Genomic DNA, 21,231 nt, shown 5'->3' with positions numbered 1-21,231 from the left:
ACAGTGGGATCAACAAATACACTGGGATTGCCTTGCAGGTATCGAGTTGCATGTATTAATTCCTTGATATTTTTTTCATGCATGGTATATGCATGTGGTTATTTGGTTACGATTTGTCATTGGGATGAAGGATTGCCTGGATTGATATTGTTTTTTCCTAGCCTTGTCATTTCTTGGATAACCATGGTGTTGTGGGTAATTCCACTGGTTTTTTCTAATTGGCACTCAATTTCCTTATGGTTTTGGGTTGAGTTATTAGTTCCTGGAGCCATTGGTTGGAACAAATGCTTTGGAGCCTTGAAACAACTTAGGTTGAGTTACTAGTCCTGGAGCCTTGGTTAGACAAACACTCTGGAGCCCTTGGTGGGTTGAGTTACTAGTCCTAGAGCCTTGGTTGGAAAAATGCTTTGGAGCCCTAGAAGGATGTGGGTTGAGTTATTAGTTCCTGGAGCCATGGTTGGGACAAACACTTTGGAGCCCTTGATAACTTAGGTAAAGACTGATCTGGTTGGTGCTATCGAAGTCTAACCATGGGGTGGAATCACAGGTTGAGGGTTGAGGGGGTTTGGCCTCTAGAAGCCCTAGTTTGGTTTTTTTTTGGATTGTTCCATGAGATCCAACATTCATGCTTGGAATATGGCACAAGGTGATTGGTTGAAAGAGAGATTTCGTTCAGCTCAATCTATGGTCGGGTGGTACATGGAAGTCCCTGACGTGGTTGGATTTTGAATATGTAAGATATCTTTTCCTATTACATTTTCACGAGTAATTGTACTTGCTATTATGTGGTTTTAATGGTTGTTCTATCATGGTGTATATGTTGTTCATTTGTTGGTTATATACTGGTTATAAGATGTATATTGGCTATGGCTCTTGATGTGTTTTTCTTGTTGATGAATGGTTAATGAATGCATGAGCTAATAGATGTTATTATAGCTATTATAAGAGGGAATTAGACCTTCTTGACGCTTCCTAGATAAGTCTTAGACCCCTATGATTAAATATCCATCCATGTCTTGTAGATTACATGTTCGCCATGTGTTTGACAAAATGACTGTCCTGGTTGGGCTTGGTTAGGTCAAGTCCTTGATCAAATTTTGTATGAAAAAATTTGTCTTGATGTCATTATTGATTCTAGAAAATATCACTAAGTTCTGGGCAGTGGTCTAGAGGTTGAATTGGAAATTAGGTTCAGAATTCAGGACCGTATGCTCTAACTGAGCATTTTGGGCTGCCACCGCTGGGAAGTAGGCTTGTGGGAGTGGTTAGAGGCTTCCAACAACATGGATGGCTTGTTATGGGAGTGGTTGAGGGCTCAAGGAAAGGAAAAGGTGGTCTAGCTTAGAATTTGGTCACCTAGGGTGGTTACTTAGCCTTTGAGTGATTTGTAGACCCTATAGGATGTGTTGAGTTGTCCTTTTGTCTTCCACAGTCGAGACCACTTCCTTACTGTGACCTAGGAGGTCGGGTCATGTAATAGTAGCTCCTCCTGTCATGTTTACTCTGGCAAGCTGGTGAAACTGTGTAGATGTGGGAGGGGTGGTTAGAGAATGGTAGGTTCCCATTCTCTTTGGGTGATATATGATACAATAAAATGGTATCAGAGCTCATAAGTTCAACACTTGGACTAGATGGGAAAAATGTGTTTGTCATGCATGCATGTCAGTTGATATGAGTTCGTTACTCATGCATTGTGATATTCATTGTTGCAGTAGTGTCATAATGTAGAGGTTGATGATGTCAATGTTGAGATGATTGATATGTTGATATATATATATATATATATATATATATATATATATATATATATATATATATATATATATATATATATATATATATATATATATATATATATATATATATATATATATATATATATATATATATATATATATATATATATATATATATATATATATATATATATATATATATATATATATATATATATATATGTTGTGCTAATCTAGATTGATCTTGCAGATGAGATAACCTCCCCTAAACTTCACTGAGGTATATTGATTATGTTTATATTTTGTTATCTGAAATGGTATGCTTACAGGAAGTAGAAGATCAAAGATTCCAAGAAAAATGGTGGACTATAGTTCACGTGATTCTCCCTATAGATCAGATGAGCAACATGGTGATGAGTACTCCCCTAACATAACAGATACATTGAGAAGTTTGAAAGCAGAGATCAGGAGTTGTAAGGAAGATAATGAAACGATCATTCAGTCACAGGAAATACTTTCTCGGGCACAAGAGAAACAAGTAGAGGTTAATGTAGTGATTCTTAAGATTCTATGATATTTGCAGAGACAAAGACTGCTTAGGATCATTCATGGACACGAGGAAAGGACTAATGCGGCATATGGCAGCAGGTTTCAATCAGGATACAGGTTTGACAGGAATGATACAGTCAGAGATGGTAGGTTCTTGGACACACCTGACAAAAGGGGTAATGACCATGGGTTCTATTCTAGTTCTAGTTTAGAAAGATAACATCATCATCACAATCACCATCTGTATAGGAAGAGTGAGAAGCAGTGCTTTCCAAAGGAGTAAAAAAAAACAAATCCTCTTACATTTTATGGAGAAATTAAGAAGTCATAGGATGCAAAAGCGTGGTTGCTTGAGATGAATAAGTTCTTCTAGTTGCATGATTACTTAAAGAACATGAAGGCCAAAATAGCTACTTTCAATCTTAAAGGGAAAACATACATTTGGTGGGAATACATGAAGAATGTTAGAGGAGTTTGGGAAGAGGAGCTGACTTGGAGTGAGTTTGAGAGACTTTTCAGGAAGAAGTATCTATTTGAGAGATACTTTAATGAAAAGGAAAAGGAATTCTATGAGTGGAAGATGTGATCTATGACCGATGAGGAGTATACTAGTATATTCTTGGAGTTGTTGAGGTGTGTGCCTTATCTTAAGGAGGAGAAAGAAAAGATTCAGAGATTCATCAGTGGGTTGTCAGTATCATTCAAAGACAAGATTGAGTTTGATGAGCCTAGATCGCTAGAGGAAGCCATCATAAACGTGAGCTATCGAAGTGCAAGTATGAAACTAAGTAGGACTAGAAAGGTAATGAGAAGAATAAAGGAAAGTGGGTTTAGAAGAGAAAAAAACCATAAGATACAAATGAAAAGGAGAATGAAGCATCACACAAGAAGTTCAGTGCAACTAATAGAGGACATGGATTTCAGTCTAAGGAGCAAAAAAAAGGTGATGGAAGGAATCCTTTACAATGTGGTACATGTAGCAAGGATCATCGTAGGAGAGATTGTCCACAACATCAGGGTGGCAGAATGCAAACCTACAGTGCTCAAGAGGCACAAATAGTTGGGTATGTTGGACAAAGTATTCCTCATATTAATGCAACATTGGATAATACGCAGGTTGATCATCAAGCATACGAAAGTAAGATTTGTGATCATGTTGTTTCTATTTGATTGACCCTACATCTAGCTATAGTTATATCAGTCTTGACCTGGTGGATAATTTTGGTTTGAATAAAGAAGTGCATGCAGAGTCTTGGTTAGTGCAGTTGGCGACATTTACCAAGAAAATAGTTCATCATTGGGTAAGAGCGGTTTGTACAATTGATCTGAATGATATGTCTACATTAGCGCATCCAAATGTGCTTCTATTGGGATCATACATAATGTTATTGGGCATGGATTGGTTGTATATTCACAGGACTAAGGTGGATTGCTATGAAAATGATATTGAGTGTGTGGATGACAATGGAGAACTGAGAATATTGTAGGGTAAGAAGAAGGCGATAATAGTTAGAATGGTTATAGCTATGTAGCAAAGCACAGTCATAGGAAAGGGTGTGTATTGTTTGTATTTCTTGTTTCTAGTGACAAAGGTAAGTATGTTGAGGATGTTGAGGTCTTGAAGAGGTATCCAATTTTGTAGCAGTTTCAGGATGTATTCCAAACAGAGATCTCAGAGTTACCGCCTCATAGGGAAGTGGACTTTTCTATTGAGTTAATGCTTGGAGAAACACCAACGTCAAAGGCACTATACAAGATGAGCACTCTGGAGTCAGTGGAACTGAAGTTGAAGTTGAAGGAAATGCTTGAAAAGGGGTACATTAGGCTAATTGTGTCACCTTGGGGTGCACCAGTGTTGTTTGTGAATAAGAAGGATGGTACTCTCAGGTTGTGTATTGATTACAAGAAGTTGAACACAGTGACAATCAAGAACAAGTTCCCTTTGCTGCAGATTGATGATTTATTTGATTAGTTGAAGGGAGAAACAATGTTCTCAAAGATTGATTTGAGATTAGGATATCCTTAGGTACACATCAAAGAAAAGGACATCTACAAGGCCGATTTCCAGACTAGGTATGGGCATTATGAGTTTGTTGTGGTTCCTTTTCGTTTGACTAATGCTGCATCTACTTTCATGTGTTTTAGGAATAGTGTGTTGCGTCCTTATCTAGACAAGTTTTTGATTGTATTCATTATTGACATATTGATATATTTTAAGAATGAGAAAGAGCATACAAAACAATTAGCAACAATATTGAGATTTCTAAGAGAGAATCAGTTGTATGCCAAGATTAATAAATGCAACTTCTTTCAGAAAGAAGTACATTAATTGGGACATGTGGTTTCTAAGGAAGGCATAATAATGGATCCAAAAAAGATCAAAGTTATCATGGAATGGGAAACTCCTAGGAATGTGGATGAGGTAAAATATTTTATGGGATTAGCAGGTTACTATAGGCAGTTCATCAGGAATTTATCACAATCTGCCTATCCTATTACATCATTGCAATGAAAATGAAAGAAGTTTGAATGGATGGAGGAATGTGTAGCAAGTTTTGAGCAATTGAAGCAATTGCTGACGAATGCTCTAGTTCTAAAGATTGTAGATCTAGACAAAGAGTTTGTGGTATGTACAGATGCATGAAAGAGAGGACTTAGTCGAGTTCTGATGCAGGAAGGACATGTAGTATGCTATGAACTAAGGAAATTAAACAAGCATGAGCAGAATTATGTGACGCACGATCTTGAATTGGAAATGATCATTCATGCATTGAATATGTGGAGGCACTATCTTTTGGGCAGGAGGTTTATTCTAATGAGTGATCACAGTGGATTGAGATAAGGAAATCTAGATGGTTGGATACGTTCAGTGAGTTTGACTTTGAGATTAGGTACATTAAGGGAAAAGAGAACTGGGTTGCAAATTATCTTAGCAGAAGAGTACAGGTAAATCACATAGAAACTATGAGTTCATATGGGACAGATTTACATGATCAAATATTGCAAGTAGGACAACAGGATGACAGGTACCAACATCTTAAGTACATGTTACAACAACAGGGTATAGGTGAACAAGATGTGGACTATCATCTCACGACAGATAGTTTTTTCAGATTTAGGGACAAGTTCTATGTGTTGGACAATCACGAGCTCAAGAAGCTTATCTTGAGGGAATTACATGTCAAGTCATATTCAGGTCACCTGAGATATGAAAAGACATTGAAGGTGGTTAATAAGTTCTACCATTGGCTGAATTTGGAGAAAGAGTTTGCAAAGTTTGTTGCGATATGCTTGGACTGTCAACAACTAAAATCAAAGTGTAAGCATCCAGGTGGTTTAATGCAATCGATTTTGATTCCATAATGGAAATGGGAGGTCATTTCCATGGAATTCATTATATGTTTTCCAAGGAAATCTAGGAAGCATGATTCCATCATTCCAAGAACAAAGGTAACATACTTCATTCCAATGAAGTTGTTGTAGCGGCTACAACCACCCTCCAAAATTTTGGCCTACACCCAATTTTAGAGCCTCCCTTGAGAGTTTCACTTGATAATTGCACACACTTGGGTTCACTCTGTGAGCTCATGTGAGTCTTCACACCCACCTTGCTTGTTCATTCCACCCAAGATTTTGCATGTTGATGTTAAATTCATGCTTGCAACCATGTTCTGATCATGCTCAAGGTCTTCGCTTTGTGTGTACATGTTGTGTTCGCTATGAAAACATCTATCACACTCACACACGGAGTCACATTCACTGTTGGGCAAGCATCGTCGCAATCAACTAACGATCAATCACAAGTGTCGTGCTTGCTGCTTGCATCGTTGGTCAGTCATGTTGAACATGTGTGTCTAGATGGTTTGAATTGTCTTGTCATCGAGTCATGTGAGTATGTGTTTGCAGGATCACATATGCATCTTTCACTCATTCACACACTTGGTCATTTTTGCTGAAGTTTTGACGACCAGACTCTCCTCCGACAGCTGGACCATCACCCCATTGTCGACTCGATTAGCTATCACTCAGAACAATGCAGAAGTACCATGCAAGTCATTTCAAGCTACATTTACCGCAAGAAAATCAGTCCGCCTTCATGCTGGCTAACATGAGTTTGACCCGACAACCACCCTAGGACTCACTCCCCTAAAAATTGCATAGAGGCTGCAGACCTTACCCACTTTGCTGGCTGAGAAAATTGAACAAACAGGCCAGACAGACACCCAGTGCCCGTCCCTTTCTCCCTCAGAAAATTGCACAGTTTTTCCAGTCGGGCCTCCCAACAGTCGACCGATTTCTCACCCAGAAAATTGTGCAGTTTTCATGAGCAAGCTCTCTATTTCCAAGCAGTCTGCTCAGATCAGAAACTGCACATATGTGATTAGCAGGCCAACCTCCTAGCAACAACGTAGTTTTTCCCGACAGCAGACTGCCAGTTCCCTCCAGGAATTGCACAGTTTTTGCTGCTAAGCTCCAGCAGCTGACTGCCAGTTCCTCTTAGGCATTGCGCAGTTTTTGTTGCCAGTGACCTAGTAGCAAACTGCCAGTTCCCTCCAGGAATTGAACAATTTTTGCTGAAAGTGTCTCGGCAACCAACCGCTAGTTTCCTCTAGGAATTGCAAAGTTTTGGCTGCCAAGCTATCATTGCACATTATTTCCAAAACTACGCAGATTTTTCCTGCCCAGCCTTCCTGCAACCCAGACTGTTCCCCTAAAAAAATGTGCAGTTTTGTCCTCCAGTTGAGCTGGACCTCCCGAACAGTCACTATCGATTTGCATTGCCCATCTCCATCATCCAGTGACTCTTGTGCAGTTTTCATCAGTAGTGCCCGGAGCCTCTATCCCGCCTCGTAACCTTGTTGCCTCTCTCGGTCACCTGCATCTGAAATGATCATGTATCATGGTAGACAAGGAGGTTTTTGGATTTTATGTCGTCTCATCATAAGTGACTATAGGAACAAGTACACAAACAAACATGGTGAGACGACGAATGGGATGAACGAAGGGAGCACATGCAGAAGGATAGGTTCATCAATGGACGAACAAATGATGCATGCAAAGAGATGTGCTCGTGAATGGATGATTATGAAAAGATATGTTCACGGATGGATGGATGAGAAAACATGCAAGATGTGCTCACAGACGAACATGCACCTTTCGCGAACGGACGAACCTGCCAAGCCTTCCAACATACAAGCAAGGAGCAACGTGCAAAAGCAACATCAAGCGAACCAATGACCATCAAGGACTCCATGCACTTTTCCATGCAGAGGTGAAGCTGTGGCACACCATGAGGAGATCCATCACCCAACAACACTACAGCTTGACATGCAAACCAACAACAACATGAATGTACCAACACTATCATGTCGAGTCATGTTGTCCACATCCCTATTGTGGGCCATACTTTCTGTCAATGCAATGTAACGTGGAATTCCAAGAGATCCACTTGTTGTACAAAGAATCATGTAAAGTCGAAGAGTCATGGAATTCAAACAGTCATGAGGGTAGTCGAACAACCACAAGGGTCAGTTTTACCCTTGGCTATAAATACCCCCTCATTTGTACGTAGAAAGGAATTTTCACCTTGGCTCCTCCCACATAGCCAAGAGAGTCTGTAATATTTTCTTTGAGGAGTAAGTAGTGGCTCCAATGCCTCACCCATGAGTTTAGTGATGTATGGTGTAACGATGTGTCTTGGAACTTTTGCTTAATTCAGAAGCCTCCTAACAGACCAGCACGTTTTCACACATGTATTGTAACTGTTGTAAGACTAATCTTGAACACTTGTAATGCATGTTGCTTTAACCTGTTTTGAACACTTGAACTCATTTCACTTGTTGTAATACATAATATATTAATGAAAATGTGTTGTATATGTTGTTAATGTTGTCTCGCCCATGGTGCCTACCTCCCCATACATCAGACAAACCTTTCACATAAAACTTGTTGTAACAATCGTTGCACTCATGCAGACTCATCTGGTGAGTGTTGTACGTGTTATCTTCCCTTGTGCGTTGTGACTGCCACATTTGTGTGGAATTTTCCTCCTAAAGCTATGCACATCCTGTTGTGTTGTGTGTTCCTAGTAGAGTTGGGGCTTCCTCCCAACTAACTTGGGACTCGCTCTCACCCTCTCCCTCTATAGTGAAAGAACCATTGACAAGTGACACTTACAATCACCAGGCACACGAACCTCACTTCTTGAAGACAGAGAAGACCACTCTCCTATGCTGATAAGAAAGAGTTGAGGAAAATCTTTAAGATAATGGCAACCGAGCCATCATACCGGATGGGACTCCCACACCTTACGGTGTGAGATCTAGTTGGGACTTCATATTAGGGTGAACCCCTAAATGTTGGCGGGTCCATCACCATCAACATTTCTGGCACTAGAAGGAGGGAAGCCAGTTGTATATGGCCGAAAATCCTATGACACTCATTCATCAACCATCTAGTCAAGGCAGTAACTCGCACTCCCTCTCACCTATACACGACTCTGCAGTTGGTTACTCCTTACCTCCCAGGACTGAACACGAGATTCTATCTCATCAACTTCGCTCCATCCGTCCCATCACTCACTAGTTCATGAAAGCAGTCAGACTGATCCCAGGCATACAACATCTCCCATACACATCAAGGAAGCCAAAATCCACTCCTACAGGGGTTTTTATATCATCAGTGGAAGAAGAATTCCTTGCCACACTTGAAGGTTTGGCAGAAGCTATTGAAGATAGAGAGGAACTTTTGGTCTTCTGGCAAGGTGAATGAGACACCCTTGTAATCTTGGGATCAGACTCCGGTATAGGAGGCAGAGGGGAAGGTAGTGGAGGAGGCAGAGGTGGAGATGAACCAACGAACTTAGAGCTGGAATCGTCAGATTCTGAAAGAGAGGAGGATGAAGAAGAAGAAGAGATGGCTGACCCAAATCTAGAATGGATGACTCAGGGACCATTGGCTCTCCCAGTTGTTTTGCATAAGATGCCAAAGCGAGCGGAGAGAATGAACATCAAGTTCAACCTTGACAGCATGGTGAAGCCAGAAGACCATTTGGATAACTTCTACCTATAGCTGCAGACCCTTAAGGTACAACATGATGACATAGCTTGTAGATTGTTCCCATGTACCTTGGATGGTCGTGCAGCTGCATGGTATCACAACCTTCCACCAAACTCCATACAGAACTGGGGTGCATTCAAACACATGTTCCTTGAAAGTTTTGCTGATGACAAGACCCCAACTATGTTACTGAAAGAATTGGGAAGCCTGAAGATGGAGGGGAAAGAAAAGGTAAAAGACTTCAACCAGAGGTTTACACACATATTGAACAAATTTGTAGTAGACACCAAACCTCATGACTCCATCACTGTTGATTACTACATGTCCGCACTGTCGACCAATATTTCGTAGTTTGTCAAGTGAGCTACGAAATCAACACTTTTGGAAAAATGTAAAGAGGCTATTGCTGTAGAGAAAGACCTGCACGCGATTGGAGTTATCAAGGATGATGAACCAATAAAAGATGCTAAAGATGAGAGAAGGAAGTCCCAAGTGATGGTGAGCAAGGGTAGAGACAAGGAAGCAAATGATATTGAAACCCTCACTTGCCTCATCGAGAACTTGACAATAGAAGTGTTCGAGCTTAAACAACGGAAAACGGACACAGCTGCAAGCAGCCATCCGCCTAGACAGAGACAGGGAAGGAGCTCATTAGCTAGCTTCTAGTTTGCTCAAAAAACTACGTAGAGCTTTGTGTTCAATGTCGAACACTCCGCAGACCCCATGTTCTGTTCATTCCATAAAGAACATCACCCCGAGAAATTTTGTTCAGACTGGAAGTGAGTCACAAAATATGTATACAGTCATAATTCAATGCAGATAGCAGTGTGTAGGAGCAGCCGAATGACAGAGATGATGATGAAGGTATTGCACTTGATGAAGCCTCAAGTTCTGGGCATGTGGTGAATGCATATCAGTGCTTGCAAGCAACGCCGAAGATGAACACCGAGAAGCAGTCCCTAAGACAAAATGACCGTTACAATCTTAGGAGTAAAGGGGCTCCCATTACACTTAGGGAAGTACAAGAAAAGATGAGACTACTAATGAGGAAGGTTGGTCCCCCAGCCACTCCAAATCAGTCACACAAAACAAGTCCAAGAAGACAGCGATGGACAAGAGTATGTCCATGGGCAGAAAATTGCAGAACACTCCACCGAACAACACGATCATCAGTCCTACCCCGGACACCTTGGTGAGCCTACCATCTTTGGACTACAACATTGTAGATGACATGAAGAAAACTTGGGTGAAAATCAGTTTTTTCAAGTTAGCCAAGATCTAGAGTCAGTGAGACATCCCGCTGTGGGCATTGGGACAAACAAAAATGGACAATGCAACCTCTACTAACAAGGGAGCAAGCACACCTCCTAGATCACTTTCTACGGTGGTTAAAATGCTCCGGATGGTAGAAGAAAACTTAGGTTTCCCTCCATTCCTACTATCCTTTGAAATTTTTAACTACAATGTTCACATCTGCTTGGTTGATTCTGGTGGGGCCACCAACGTCATGCCACTCTCCATTGCGAAGAAGATCAATGCACAATGGAGCAAGACATCCACATGAATCATCCAACTTGATCAAACATTGGTACCAGCCATTGGTGAACTGCAAGACATGATCATCCGACTATCTCATGACTGTCGAGTCCACCAATGCATCAACATAGTTGTTGTGGACATACCAGAAGCATATAGTCTACTACTCAGCAGAGACTGGTCCAACAAGATGGACATATATTTTGCTACAGACTGGTCCCACATGTGGTTTCCATACAAGGGAAAATGCAACCAAATTTGGGTATTATCCGAGAGGTATATGAAGCAAAATGTTACCCCCGTTAACAGTGAGAATGAACCATTGGCCTTCACAAAACTCATGTTTGGCAACTGCCTCCTAGAAACAACATTGGGGTGTTATCCTGCACGGCCAACTCCAACCCCATGAGACACGTAGTTGGGACTCCTTCCTTGCCCAACTGATGGTAATGAAACCTGTATAGTGCATTGTACCAATAGTAGCAATAGCAGTAGCAACAATAGTAGCAACAATACTAGCATGTCAAACGGTTAGTGTACAGACAAGTTGTGGGCCATGTATTTTGACAAATCAAAGACACGTGATGGCTCAAGGACCGGGTATATCTCAGTCGCCTAAAACAACAATAAATGCATGATTTCAAGCTACTTGAAGTTTTAGTGCATAACAACGTTGCTGAGTATGAAGCACTCGTGTTGGGCTTACAAATGACCCTCAACCTCAACGTGGTCGCACTCAAAGTGATACTACACCTCGCAAACAATGTTGATGCTTTCAAGGACATAACAACTGATGAAGGTGAGCATGAGCAACCCCTGAAAACTGCAACTGAGGGAAAGAAAGGAAACCCCATCCCCAAGGGTGTGGTTTCTCTCAACAAGCTCTATGATTTGCAGAACTTCTATTAAGGGCCAAAAAATAGCAGAACCCATAGGTCCACCACTACGAACGAATAGAGCAACCTGGGAACCAATCACGATCCGAAGATAGTTAGTCTCGGTACAAACTACACACTGTAGCAGCGACAAGTCTTTGACCGCTTGATCAAACAATACCGAGATGTGTCCGCATGGGCAGATGATGACCTGAGTACACATGACACACGGATAATCCAACACATGATCCTAGGTAATGGAGGAGCCAAACCATTGTAGCAAAATCCAGGTAAAATACATATTTCATTTGAACTCCTTATACAGAAAAAATTGACTAAGATTTTGGATGTTTGGATTACGTACAAAGTTCGTCTTCATACATGGGTTTCTAATTTAAGTTCTACACATAAGAAATACTGGGAAATCCACTTATGCCTTGATTTCAGAAACTTGAACCACTCCTAGAATAAAAACAACTACCCCGTGCCATCATCTAAGCCTATGTTGCACGCAGTATCTAAAACAGTGGTGTCGTCTTCACTTAAAGGTCTTTTGGAATACCACCAAGTTCTGGTAGCGGAACTCAGTAGCCTAATACTAGTCCACGAGAAGCTTGGCGCACACGTATCATTTGAAATCACTTGACGGGAGGATTGACAACATTCCTGTCAACGGACGATATCTCAAGCATTATTTCCAGTAGGTCGGGCCGCGCCCCGTGCCATGTACATAGTCTGCTTGTTGCTTGTTGTTTTCATCTTGTTTGCTTTGCTTACTATCTCTATTTTTACTTTCTTTGTTTTGCTCACTATTTTTGTTTACATTTGTTTTGTTTTCTTGATATATTACTATAGTTGTTTCTGAAAATAAGTGCTTCCAACTACTACGTTCTGGCTTTTGAATAGAGTATATGGCTGAAATATGAAGAGACTTGTGATACTGCAGCACTTGGCCAGTTTTGTGTCCGTCTTCTCTCTACTTGGTTATAACCTTTGGCCGATGAAGTCTTGATGGAAAATACAAGCCATCTGCAAGGGAAGTTTTGGTCAAACCATGAACCTGTGTCCACACTGGGAAGCCCCAGGCCTGTACTCAACCTTATGCTCTGTGTGTTCAAGCTCATCCAACTAGTAGAAACGGAGAAGGGGAAAATATAAATGAGCAAGCCTATGTCATAGGTCTTACATGATTCTCTAAAGAAACAACCTCTTCTGCTCTCAATAAGTCAGGATCCCTCTTCTGCCTCAAAATAAATGAGTGCCTATGCACAGTCCTCTTGAAAAATACAAAGGAGAAAGAAGGGAAAGGCTTCCTGTGCAGAGAGGTGAAGCATGCAACTCCACCAGGGTATTGACCAGGCTCGCTGGAAATTGAGCAATGCGTGTGTTCCTACATGACTTTTCCGGGGTACTATCCAGGCCTGCTAGCAGCGGAGCAACACCAGAGATGAAAACTTTTACTCTGAAAATCTTCAACTTGCAAGCTAAACTACCCTTCCCAAATTCGAAACACTGTGATCAAGTTGAACTTTTGATTGTGTTTGATTAAGTTGGAAAAAGGTGAACCATGTATGTCCATGGGGTAAGTGGGGAAGCCGAAGTAACCCGCAAAATGATTCAATACTCCCTGAAAGACCAAGGCCTTGTGCTAGCAATGAACCAAAGCAAAGAAGCTAGAGTTCTACTTGTGTGTCACCAAGTGTTGTAGCGACTACAACCACCCTCCAAAATTTTGGCCTGCACCCAATTTTGGAGCCTCCCTTGAGAGTTTCACTTGATGACTGCACACACTCGGGTTCACTCCATGAGCTCATGTGAGTCTTCACATCCACCTTACTTGTATATTCCACCCAAGCTATTGCATGTTGATGTCAAAGTCATGCTTGCGACCATGTCCTGGTCATGCTCAAGGTCTTGCTTCGTGTGTACATGTTGTGTTCGCTATGAAAACATCTATCACACTGACACTTGGAGTCACATTCGTTGTCACACAAGCATCTTCACGGTCAACCAATGATCAATCACAAGTGTTGTGCTTGTCGCTTGCACCGTCAATCAATCATGTTGAACATGTGTGTCTGGATTATTTGAGCCATCTCGTCGTCGAGTCACATCACATATGCATCTTTCACTCATTCACACACTTGGTCATTTTTGCTGAAGTTCTGACAACTAGACTCTCCTTTGACATTCAAACTATCAACCTGCTATCGACTCGATCGACTGTCTTCAAGAACAACGCAGAAGCACCATGCAATTCATTTCAAGCTGCGTTGCCCGCAAGCAAATCAATCCGCCTTCATGCTGGCCAACCGGAGAGTTGACTTGACAGCCACCCTGGGACTCACTCCCCTAAAAAATTGAGCAGAGGCTGCAGATCTTACCCACTCTGTTGGATGAGAAAATTGCGCAGATAGGTCAGATAGACACCCAGTGCCCATCTTTGTCTGCTTCAGAAAATTGTGCAGTTTTTCCAGCCAAGCCTCCCGATAGTCGACCGGCTACTCACCTAGAAAATTGTGCAGTTTTCATGAGCAAGCTCTCTGCTGCCCAGCAGTCCACTTAGCTTAGAAAATGCGTAGAGATGATCAGTAGGCTAGCCTCCCAACATCATCGCAGTTTTTCCCAGCAGCAACTCTCGGCAGCAGACTGCCAGTTCCCTCCAGGATTTGCGCAGTTTTTGTTGCTAAGCTCCAGCAATTGGCTGCTAGTTCCCCTCATGAATTGTGCAGTTTTTTTTGCCAGTGACCCAGCAGCAAACTGCCAGTTCCCTCCAGGAATTGCGTAGTTTTTGCTGCCAGTGTTCTGGGAGCTAGCTGCTAGTTCCCTCTAGGAATTGAACAGTTTTGGCTGCCAAGCTCCCACTGCCCGCTCATTCCATAAATTGCGCAGATTTTGCCTGCCCAACCTTCCTACAGCCCGGACTGTTCCCCTAAAAAAATACGAAGTTTTGTCCTCCAGCTAAGCTATACCTTGCGGACAGTCATTATTGATTCAGATTGCCCATCTCCATCACCTAGTGACTCTTGCGCAGTTTTTATCAGTAGTGCCCGGAGCCTCCATCCTGCCTCACAACCATGATGCCTCTCCCAGTCACATGCATTCGAAATGATCATGTATCATGGTAGACTAGGAGGTTTTTGGTTTTGATGTCGTCTTGTCATGAGTGATTGTAGGAACATGTACACAAACAAACATGGCGCGATGAGGAATGGGATGAATGAAGGGAGCACATGCAGAAGGACAGGTTCATCAACGAACGGAAAAACGATGCATGCAAAGGGATGTGCTCACAAACTGATGATCACGAAAATATGTGTTTGTGGACAGATGTATGAGAAAACATGCAAGACGTGCTCATGGATGGACGAGTGGATGAACATGCACATTTCACGAACAGATGAACCTATCAAGCCTTCCAACATACAAGCAAGGAGCATCGTGCAAAAGCAACATCAAGCGAACCAATGACCATCGAAGACTCCACACACTTTTCCATGTGAAGGTGAAGTTGTGACACACCATGAGGACATCCATCATCCAACAACACTCAGCTTGACATTCACACCAGTAGCAACATGAATGTACCAACACTGTCATGTCGAGTCATGTTGTCCACATCCCTACTGTGGGCCATACTGTCTATCAATGTAATGTAACATGGAAGTCCAAGATACCCACTTGTTGTACAAAGAGTCATGTAAAGTCGAAGAGTCATGGAAGTCTAACAACCACAAAGTTTCACCCTTGCCAATCTAATTTGTACATAGAAAGGACTTTTCACCTTAGATCCTCCCACATAGCCAAGAGAGTCTGTAATATTTTCTTTGAGGAGTAAGTAGTGGCTCCAACGACCCACCATGAGGTTAGTGATGTATGGTGTAATGATGTGTCTTGGAACTTTCGCTTAATTCAGAAGCTTGCTAATAGGCCATCACATTTTCACACATGTATTGTAATTGTTGTAAGAGTAATCTTGAACACCTGTAATGCATGTTGCTTTAAATTGTGTTGAATAATTGAACTCATTTCACTTGTTGTAAGACAGTATAAAGGACATACAGCCCAATAATCTTAAGATTCCTCCCACTTTGAGTATCATGTTTGGCTCCAAGTAGAGACCCTGCGCCAATGAAGGCTACGACATGTGTCATCCAATGCTTAATGTGATGTCTGGTGATGAAAGACTCTTGGAACTTTCGAACTTAATTCTAGTCAGCTTTGCCAACAGGCCATCACATTTTCACACATGTATTGTAATTGTTGTAAGAGTAATCTTGAACACCTGTAATGCATGTTGCTTTAAATTGTGTTGAACAATTGAACTCATTTCACTTGTTGTAAGACATAATTTATTAATGAAAATGTGTTGTGTATGGCTGTTAAAGTTGTCTCGCCTGTGGCTACCTCCCCAGACATGAGACAGACCATTCACAAAAACTTGTTGTAACAACCATTGTACTCGTACAGACTCATGTGCTATTTGTTGTTTGTGTTATCTTCCCTTGTGTGTTGTGACTACTGCATCCATGTGGACTTTTCCTCCGAAAGCTATGCATGTCCTGTTGTGTTGTCTGTTCCTAGAAAAGTTGTGGCTTCCTCCCAACCAACTTGGGACTCACTCTCACCCTCTCCCTCTATAGTGAAAGAACCATTGACACAAGTGACACTTACAATCACCAAGCACATGAACCTCACTTCTCGAAGACAAAGAAGACCACTCTCCTATTCTGAAAAGCAAGAGTTGAGGCAAATATTTAAGATAATGGCAATCGGGCCATCATACCAGATGGGACTCCCACACCAAATGGTGTGAGGTCCAGTTGGAACTTCATACCAGGGTGATCCCCTGAGTGTTGGCGGGTCAAATACCATCAACATAAGTCTAAGAATTCAGCTAGTGAGGTAGCTTAGGTCTTCATCAGGGAGATAGTGAGGTTACATGGTATTCCTAGAAATATTGTGTCAGATAGAGATGCCAAGTTCACTTCAAGGTTTTGGAAAGAGTTATTTGCAGGTTTGGGGACAGAGTTGGACTTTAGTACATCTTATCATCTATAGACAGATGGATATAAAGAGAGGGTCAACATGATTCTGGAGGATGTGTTGAGAATGTATGTTATGCATCAACGATGGAAGTGGGAAGAGGAAGACTATCTTCCACTAGTGGAGTTTGTGTATAACAATGGGTATCAATAATATTTGAAGATGATTCTATTTGAGGCACTTTATGGGCGGATTTGTAATACTCCTAGCAATTGAAGTGATCCATTGAACAAGGTACTGATTGGACCAGATACGTTGGCAGAGATGGAACATGAAATGCAGTTTATCAAGAAGAATCTAAAGGTAGCACAAGATAGGTAGAAGAGCTATGTAGATCAACACATGGTGTTTAAGGAGTTTCAGGTTGGGGAACAGGTGTACTTGTGCATCATGCCCAATAAGATCTCCTTGAGGATTGAATCATGTGCCAAGTTGGCACGTCGGTATTGCGGGCCTTTCAAGATTCTTAAAAGGATTCAACTGGTATCCTACGGACTTGTAGTGCCTCCAACAGTGAAATTCCATGATGTTTTCCATGTATCATTGCTTAAGAAGTATGTGAAAGATGTTGATCATGTGATTGACTAGTATGTATTACAGGTGGAACCAAAAGGACAATTCCAGCTGAAACCTCAGTGCATTTTGCAGCGAAAGATGCTCATGCGCTAGAATCGAGCAAGTTAAAGTGCAGTAGAAGCGCTTTGGGCCCAATGAAGCTATATGGGAGATGGATGATCAGACGCAGCCTATGTATCCTTCACTATTTGTTGGTTGAGAAGATATGCCTTGATATATGTTTGATGTTGTGTTTTGGTTATTTCTATATATGCATATGTATGTAAATATTGTATCGAGCTATGTTACAAAGCTCTAATAAGCGATATTGTGTTCATGATATGTTGGTTATGTTTTAGCATATGGATATGATGTAAATATTGTATAGAGTTGTGTTATAAAGATCCATAGGAAGCATGCATTTTCTAGTTTATAAGTGTCATTGAACACTGAGGACGTTGTTACCCTAAGGGGGAGGGGTTTTTAACAACCCTTGGTTGATTTTCTACGTAAATAAACAAAAATAGTAACCAAGGTTACGAGACACGTATTCTAAGCTTAATGTTGGGCAAAAATATAGTGATGGGGGATCAATTGTGATTAATTAAAGGCTATGGAGATTGGAAAAGGAAAATAGGCTTTAATTGGCATTTTGTTTATGAAAATAATGGAAAATAGGAGAAAGGGAAGGTGAAAGGTTACATAATTGCATTTTGAGGAAAATGAAGAAAACAGAGGCCTCAATAATAAAAAGGCTTCTGAGGATTAGTTCACAACTTTTTTTAGTTTAGTATTTGGCACTCTCATTCTATTCTCTCTCTCTCATACTCTTTCACACCTAGAGAAATCTTGGAGCTTTGTTGGAGCATGCTTGGATAACTCTAGTTTTCATTCGATTTAGAGAAAGAAGGAAACATAAAAGTAGGAAAGTGCAAGGGGACAATGGGATTGCCTTGCATATATCAAGTTGGCATGCATGGTATATGAATGTGGTTATTTGGTTATGATCTGTCATTGGCATGGAGGATTGCCTAGATTGACAATGGTTGTCTAGCCTTTCCATTTCCTGGATAGCCATGGTGTTGTGGGTTCTTCCAATAGTTGTTTTTGATTGGTTCTCAGGTTTCTTATGGTTGTGGGGGTAGTTATTAGTTTATATAGCCGTTGGTTGAAACAAATGCTCTAGATCCTTGGAACAACTTGGGTTGAGTTACTATTCCTAGATCCTTGGTTGGAAAAGTCCTATGGAGCCCTTGGTGGGTTGAGTTACTAGTCCTGGAGCCTTGGTTGGACAAATTCTCTGGAGCCCTGGAAGGTTGTGGGTTGAATTATTAGTTCTTGGAGCTACGGCTGGGACAAACACTTTGGAGCCTTGGATAGCTTGGGTAGAGACCGATCTACTTGGTGTTAGTGATGTCCGACCATGAGGTGGAGTCACTAGTTGAGGGTTGAGGTGGTTTGGCCTCTAGAAGCTCTAGTTTGGTTTTGTTTGGATTATTCCATGAGATCCCACATTCATGCTTGGAATATGGCAGAGGGGTAGTTGGATGAAAGAGAGATTTGGTTCAGCCCAATCTATGGTCGAGTGGTACGTGGAAGTCCCTGACTTGATTGGATTTTGAATATGTTAATAAGAGCTCTTTTTCTCATATATTTTCATGAATAATTATACTTATTATTATGTGGTTTTGATGGTTGTTCTATCATGGTGTATATGTTATTCATTTGCTGGTTATATGCTAGTTATAAGATGTATATAGGCTATGGCCCTTGATGTGTTTTTTTTTTTATGAGTGGTTAATGAATGCATGAGCTAATAGATGTTATTACAACTATTACGAGAGGGCATTATATCTTCTTGATGATTCTAAGATAAGTCTCAGATCCCTATGTTTAAATATCCATTCATGACTTGTAGATTACATGTTTGCCATGTGTTTGACGAAATAACTGTCATGGTTAGGCCTAACAGGGACGGTTACTACGCCTTGGATACTCGGATTCACTACTTGGCTTGGTTACTCAGATACTTGGATTTCATACTTGGCTGCCCTGTTGGGCTCATGCGCAGGGCTGGTCTTAGCTACTGGAAGAAAAGGCTGGGAGGATGTCGCGCTTGGATACTCAGACTCGGTAGGTTAAGTACTTGATCAAATTTTGTATGAACAGCTTTGTCCTGATGTTATTATCGATTCTGGAAAGTCTCACTAAGTTCTGGGTAGTGGCCTGGAGGCTTCCAACCACATGGTTTCCTTGTTGTGGGAGTGGTTGAGGGCTCAGGGCAAGGATAAGGTGGTCCAACTCATAATTTGGCCACCTGAGGTGGTTACTCAGCCTCTGAGTGACCAATAGACCTTGTAGGATGTGTTGAGTTGTTAGTTTGTCTTCCACAGTTGGTCCCACTTCCTTAATGGGACCTAGGAGGTTGGGTCATGTCATAACACAAGTCGGTGAAACTGGGAAGATATGGAAGGAGTGGTTACAGGTTGCAGGTGCATTACAAATTTCAAAAGGTAGGACCTTATTGGAAAATGTACCCTTACAAAAATTGAAGGTAGTTTTTTCCTAGTCCTCAAGAGAAATATGACTCTAGGTATAGCCACTAAATCCATCTAGGAAAGAGAAATTTTTTTACTAGACAAAGTATCTAGGACATGATCAATAAAGGGTAGTGGGAAATGGTCCTTTTGAGTGGCTTTGTAATCTCCCTATAGTCAACAAAAACTATCCACTTTCCATTTTTCTTAAGGTAACAAGTGGATATACCCATTGACTATTAGAAATCAGATAGATGAAATTTCCATTTAATATATTTTGAAGTTCCTCCTTGACAACAAATTTCAATGATGGATTCATTCCACATTGAGGTTATCATAAAATATGAGAACCTTTCTTCAAGTAGATATGATGAGTGCGAAAAGTAGGATGGATACCTTCACGTCCTTATAATCCCATGTAAAGGATTCTTTATTCCTTCTTGGTAACTACACGAATATCTATTTGTGTACAAGGGGTAAATTAGGGCTAATATTTAAGGTCTTCCCAAGCTCTATTTCCACTGGAACACCCTTAAGACTAGGGGTCATAGGTATTTACATCAATATTATATTCCTCACTGGATTTTTCTATCACAAAAGTCAACAACTGAGATGTTGATGGTGTAATAGTAGAAGGTTTGTTAATAAAGTTGTTAATAATAGAATCCCCAATCTCCTTTTTAAAATGAAAGGCTTTCCCTACAATGAGCATTGGACATGTATCAACCTCTTCTTTCAAACATAGACCACAAAGGATTATAATATTCCATACTCGGTTTTGATGAAGGGTAAAGAATAAGATCCTTGGTAGTGTTACCATTAGAGATGGTCATGCACCCAAAGCTACATCTAATAAAAGCATCTGTAGTGGCTAGCCATGACCTGCCTAAAATTAGAGGATGTCCTCTTAGGCATGTCTGAGGTTGTAACACTAGAAAATATGCTAGGTATTACTAGAAGGCTACTAAAATAATAACATCCCCTAACATTCCTTTAGGTCGGATATTAGGCCTAACTGATACATCTAAAACGATGAGAGTTGGTCTCAAAATGGTAAGCCCAAGTAGTTCAACAACTTCCTTGGTTATTATGTTGCTCCTAAGTCAATCACGGTATTTGGAAGATTTGTTCCTCTAATATGAAAAACTATTGTTGGGTTTGCGAGATCTTCATATTTTGCAGGTGTAATATCCCCTAACATAAATTTTGATAATTTTCCAATTATATGTACAATAGGGGAATCCCGAGGTTTCCTACCCAGTTTTTTGACAAATAATTATTTAAATGTTTTAGCATAAATTAAAATATATTGGATTGCTTGAAGTAAAGGAATTTGGA

The sequence above is a fragment of the Pinus tabuliformis genome, chromosome 7, assembly GCF_031772625.1.
Source record: "Pinus tabuliformis cultivar Carrire ecotype Pingquan chromosome 7, CPIR1, whole genome shotgun sequence".
Lineage (NCBI taxonomy): Eukaryota > Viridiplantae > Streptophyta > Pinopsida > Pinales > Pinaceae > Pinus > Pinus tabuliformis.
Note: the sequence above shows the minus strand (reverse complement) of the source record.